Raw genomic sequence first — 6,000 nt, forward strand, 5'->3', positions numbered from 1 at the left:
AGGCTTCCAAGATACTGGAAGCCTGCAAAAATTAAATGTACAACATTTACACAACATATTGCCTAACAGCTGCACTATATGTGAATAAGCTTCAGGTTATGCTGCTACCTTTGACACTTTTAGGATAGGAAATAATGAAGTAACTCCCTGAACGCCTGACTTTCAGTAAATACATGACATGGTAAGTTACCTAGATCTAACTAATCCATTAAACAAAAGTATCAGCTTGGGGACTTGCCATTAAAGAAGAATCATGTGCTGATTTGAAATTATCCCACAGGCATATACAAACAATGTAATGTTTATTGCAGGAAGAAGAGAGAGTCGAATTGATTTCTACTGCCCTGCTGACATGCAGAAATGCATGTATTTTCAGTGTTATGAATGGAGAGAGGTGTTTAATTGAACAAACCCAGTACTTTCAGTTTAGAGATCAAAGTCACAGATATTCTCAGCAACACAATATATTTGATTGAATATTATTTCAGAAATATTCTATTCATCTTTGTATTTAATGGTTCCTTGCTTTAACAATTACCCTTCTGCTGAGCATCAATTATGGCTAGAGGGTGAAGGCTGCAATCTGAAGCACTCTGACAAGACAGTCTCTTGGAACTCAGTGAGACACATTTCTGAGTTAACATGGTTTTGGATTGCAGTGTAAGATCTTTTCCCCCCTCTAAAGCTTGTGATTTCAAGCCACTTACAAGAAAGCTCGATTGACATCAATAGGACCTCCCCAAATCCTAAAACTAGTCCAGGGTCTAAAGCCCTTAACAGTTTGAATCCTACATACCTGAAGAACTGCCTACTCCCACACTTTCTCCCTGCCTGACACAAGATAATCAGACAGGGCTCTGCACCATATGCTGACACTAAGAAAGGCTTGATTGCTGTGCGCATGGATCAGGGCCAGAGGTGCTCTTCCCCCTGGATTTCTGGGCCGAACTCCAGAGCCTCCACACCCCCTCAGGGCCCCCAAATCCTTTTTAGTCTGTCCCAGGTGCTGTGGTTGCCACACCGCACCGCTGGCCCATGCTGTGCCAGGTGGCCAAGCATGATCTCTGCTTTGGAGACAGAGGGGGGAGTGGGGGGGAAATCTGTGGGATGTGAATATGTTCAGTTGCGTGTTGAAATGCTTCCGCTTTTCATATTTGCATAAATATACCTGTTTTATATTCTTACATTCTTGTGAGTTCAGTTGCTTTTTGTGCCCTCAAGATCCCACAAAAGACTGTGTGTGTCATGATGTGTGTGTGTGTAGAGAGATGATGCTTAACTTGCAGTGGGAGTGGAGGCCTCCAAAGGCCTTTTGGTCCAAGCTCCAAAGTTACCTAGGTGCAACTCAGGACAGGGCTTTCTCAGTCACTGCCCCCAATCCCAAGCTTCAGAATATTCCCCAAATGGGCACCCACTCCTCAATCTCCCTCTCTGCCTTGTTCTCTAAATGGACACCCACTCCTCAATCTCCCTCTCGCCTTTAAGAGGCAGGCAAAGACCTGGCTTTTATGCAAGTATTTGTATGTATGGGGTGTGCTTTCTCCTTCTTTGTTATGGAAGCACTTCTGTATACTATATTTTTACTCTTTTATTGAATGTTTTTAATTTTTATAAATTTGTATTGTTTATAATATCTGGTGAATGGCTTTGGGAATTTTTTTTAATGAAAGGTTGTATATTTAACAATAGAATAAATATAAATATACATGAATAAATAGTATTAAGAGAGGCTTCATGCAGATAGTTTGTTTTCATGCCCAGAATCTAGCTGATCATAATGGAAGTTTTCCTTCAGTATGATTGGCACTGGATTTTGGGAGATTGTTTTGAGGGAGGATGGGTGTTTGGCTTATTTATTTGCCATACAAACACGGCTAGTACGTACAATTTTGGCTGCTCAGCCACTGTGTTGTGGCTGGAAGATGGGACTTGGGTATCAAGTACACATTAGCAAACTGTACGCAGAAAGAAGTAGGACCCTTCTTACTGCAATAACTCTTTGGCTTTCAGCCTATATTCTGTCTTTGAACTCACTTCAGTTGATATCCCATGACAGACCATCCTGTAACTCTGCCTCTGTCCTTAGGTTCACAACAGACCTGCAGCTGCTTTTCAGTTGTGTGTTACTTACTGCAATGCTGCAATGTATTTCTTACGTCAGTGCTGCAAGTGTGTTTCTTGGTAGGGAGTAAACCCCATGGAACACAATGGGACTTATTTCAGGATAAAATACATAGGATTGTTCCAATCTTATCTACATTTACTTGGGAGCAAATCCAAATCAATACAATTAAATTATCTTCTGGGTCTGTATAGGATCATCTTGACACAGAAAACAAGTGCTTTTTGATCATATTTTTGATGGGCAGAAGGTAGTTTCATGCATACCAAAAGAAAGCATAGACTTGGGTATGATTGCTTCTGTTCATGCAAACCCAACCCACCCCTAACATCAATGGCTATTCATCTGGATGCTTTCCAGATCACATGCTGTTCAGCAGTAAAGTGCAGGATCATTTTGAAATCACAAATAGCTTGTGCAACGCTCCTACAATGGGAAAATACAGCTATTTTTCTGCAATGGACTTGCAACATTGTAGGGCTAAAACGCAAGGATAATATCCAAAAGAAGGCACTGGAAATGTGAACAGCACCTTGCTGACAGCACCACGACAGCAATGTGGAAACATGGGCAGTATGGAAGCACACTTAACGGAAAGTAGTGACACTACTTGTTGTAGTAGTGTGCAATTTGGAAAGTGCCTAGGTCTAAAGCAGAATTGTGGTGAAGCAAACAGATAGAGTTAAATTAGGGTTGAAGCAAGGAGGGTTTGTTTATTATTATTTAATAATAATAATAATAATAATAATTTGATTTCTATACTGCCCTTCCAAAAATGGCTCAGGGCGGTTTACACAGAGAAATAATAAATAAATAAGAGGTATCCCTGTCCCCAAAGGCCTCACAATCTAAAAGAAACATAAGATAGACACCAGCAACAGTTACTGGAGGTACTGTGCTGGAGGTGGATAGGGCCAGTTACTCTCCCCTTGCTAAATAAAAGAAAATCATCACATTAAAAGGTGCATCTTTGCCAAGTAAGCAGGGGTTAGGGCTACCTGTTTACCTATTTTTCCTTACTTATTTTTATCCTTTGAGGTGTATTCCCCCTATATAAGGTCACTATAAGTACTACATTATCAATCTCATTGAGTGCCATCAAGTTGGTGTTGACTCTTAGTGACCACATAGATAGATTCTCTCCAGGATGATCTGTCTTCAACTTGGCCTTTAAGGTAATCTCAGTGGTGCATTCATGGCTGTCCTAATTGAGTCCATCCACCTTGCTGCTGGTCGTCCTCTTCTCTTTCCTTCAACTTTTCCCAGCATTAAGGACTTCTTGAGGGAGCTGGGTCTTCGCATAATGTGTCCCAAGTATGATAGTTGGAGCCTGGTCATTTGTGCCTCAAGTGAAAATTCTGGATTGATTTGTTCTATGATCCATTTATTTGTTTTCCTCCATGGTATCCTCAAATAAGTCTTCCAGCACCAAAGTTCAAAAGCATCAATACTTTTTCTATCTTGCTTCTTCAGAGTCCAGCTTTCAAATCCATAGAGTGTCACAAAAGAAGGCCATTGTCCAAAGGATTCTAATCTTTGTAGGTATCTAGGAGTATAGTAGGCAACTGAGTCCAGGATTCAAGGGTGAACAGTTGAGCAGGAGTAATAAAGACCTTCTGGGAACTTCATGAACTCTGACTTGAGTTCCACAATGAAGAATTTTTAAAAGGTAAGTTACACATGTAATATATATAAAAAGGTAGAATGAGCTGACAATTGTGGAGAAGTTAGTTGGAAGGGTTGCAATTCCTAACAAAGATTCAGCATCAGGCGTCCTCAAAAGTCACTGATTAAATGACATCAGAATTTAACCTATTTACTTCTGATCAGCAGGGCTGGATTATGAGCAAGAAAAAGGTTAAATGTTCTGCTGTGGCTTCATTTTAGATGCGGCCTCTGTTACTGTAAGTGGCAGTGTGTTGCTCAGAGAGTGAAAGCAGTGTTCTTTTAAACATATATATTTTCTTTCTTGTTCTTATACATAAAAAAGTAAGTGACATTTATGCAATAGCATCGTTTCAATGTGCTTTGATATTTCATACTTTCAGCATAATGCTCCGGAGTTCCTGTACAAATGGAAAGTCAAGAGGAACCCATCCTACAAAACTCTACGCACCCAAGTAATCTTTACTCTCCCGGGAGCACTTTCCTTGTGAAAGCAAATTACTCCGACGAGCATCAGACCAAAAAGCAGGAAATGTATCAATGCAGATCTGAAATACAGTGTGATCAGATGAGATCCAGGATATTGCAGGATACTAGCATTCATAATATGTGTGTTCTCAAATATATTGTAGTGGGAAGTCGTATGGTATTATAGTTTTTCTTGTAGGTGGGTGGGTCCAGGTGATCAGAAAATCCTAGTTTAGAGAAATCACAGGTTTAAAAAAATTGAGACTGGGGCCTTACCTGTCTTCAAAAACAAGGAGATTTATCAGTCGTTGCTCAGGTAATACTTCCATAGCTGTAATCCCTGTGCATGGGGGGTTTTGCAATTATTAACGGACCTACTTTCACATATTGTGAACATAAGAACAGCCCTGCCGGATCAGGCCCAATGCCCATCTAGTCCAGCATCCTGTTTAGCACAGTGGCCCACCAGATGCCACTGGAAGCCACAGACAGGAGTTGAGGGCGTGCCCTCTCTCTTGCTGTTACTCCCCTGCAACTGGTACTCAGAGACATCCTGCCTTTGAGGCTAGAGGTGGCCCACAGCCCTCCGACTAGCAGCCGTTGATAGACCTCTCCTCCATGAAGTCATCCAAACCCTTCTTAAAGTCATCCAGGTTGTCGGCTGTCACCAACAATGTGCTTGTGTCGAGGTAGTGGAAAGCGATTCTTACCTAGAAAGAAAAAACTTGAGCAGATCTCGCTAGTACGGTACAACTAAAGTTGCGATCCAGTGCACCTTTCCCGAGAAGTAAGCCCCAATGAATACAGTGGGATTTACTTTTGCATAAATATGCAGAAGATCGGGCTAGCACCGGTGTAAAATTTGGTTTCAGTGATCGTTTTCGATAACCGCTCGGCATCTAAGACAGGAAAATCCAGAGAGTTAGGACCGAGCAGTCGCACAACGCTCGGAAGCGCATTCTAAAACTGGAGTCTGCCTATAAAACTTCACGGCAAGGGTCTGTGTAATAAATCAAAGCAGCAGCGCTCGCTAGCGGGAGACACCATAGACCGCTGCACACAATGGGAGCCCGGGAAGAGCCGAGAGCGTCCTGCTGAACCCCCGGGGTGGGAGTGCTTGCGCAGCCCGATCGTACGGAGCCTATTCCCAAACAGGTGGGCATAAGACTGAGCCTTAAGGCACGCACCCTGATGAGGAATTAGAGCACTAGAGAGAAGCAGCATGAGAGAAAAGCTGGCTAGAGAATTGGTTGCGAGGCCCACTGGCTGGAAGTGCGAGCAACCAGACAGGAAGCAGGTGGCATCCAAAAGTAAACTGACAACAGGATAATCCTTCCTAAAATAAGTCCTCCGCACCGCCCACCAACTGGGCACCCGCCTCTTCTCCATGTATATCTCACTTTATTTTCTTCTGTGCTCCTCGTTCTTTCCTCAAATAGGCCGCAATGCACACACCTAGTAGAAGGAGGCAAGAATCGACTGCATCACTTCAAACTACAGGTGGGGCAACATTTTTATTTTTTATTTTTTAACGCTCTTGTTCAGTAAATTCTGCGTTAAACTAGAAAACCAGAATAGCAAGCCAAGAGCTGAACTAGAACCTTTACCCTGGTACTCAAAAGTGAGACCTGCTGTCTGAAGTGGTATGGTCCGTTCTACCATCTCATTAGATAGTAGAACCCAAGAGGTGAAGAGATACAGTCTACCCCACCTAAGGATTATACCACCCTGCCCATTCTACTTCT

General features: G+C 42.4%; 1 long non-coding RNA gene across 1 annotated transcript in view; it reads left to right on the forward strand.

Moving 5' to 3' along the window:
- Positions 1-4,400, forward strand: part of LOC128333278 (uncharacterized) — a 65,769-nt gene extending 61,369 nt beyond the window's left edge. Inside the window, exons 2-3 of the long non-coding RNA XR_008310904.1 lie at positions 3,596-3,791; positions 4,171-4,400. This is a non-coding gene — a long non-coding RNA (uncharacterized LOC128333278). The remainder of the gene's footprint in view (positions 1-3,595; positions 3,792-4,170) is intronic.
- The last annotated feature ends 1,600 nt before the right edge of the window (positions 4,401-6,000 follow it).

This window comes from Hemicordylus capensis, chromosome 1 (assembly GCF_027244095.1).
Source record: "Hemicordylus capensis ecotype Gifberg chromosome 1, rHemCap1.1.pri, whole genome shotgun sequence".
NCBI lineage: Eukaryota > Metazoa > Chordata > Lepidosauria > Squamata > Cordylidae > Hemicordylus > Hemicordylus capensis.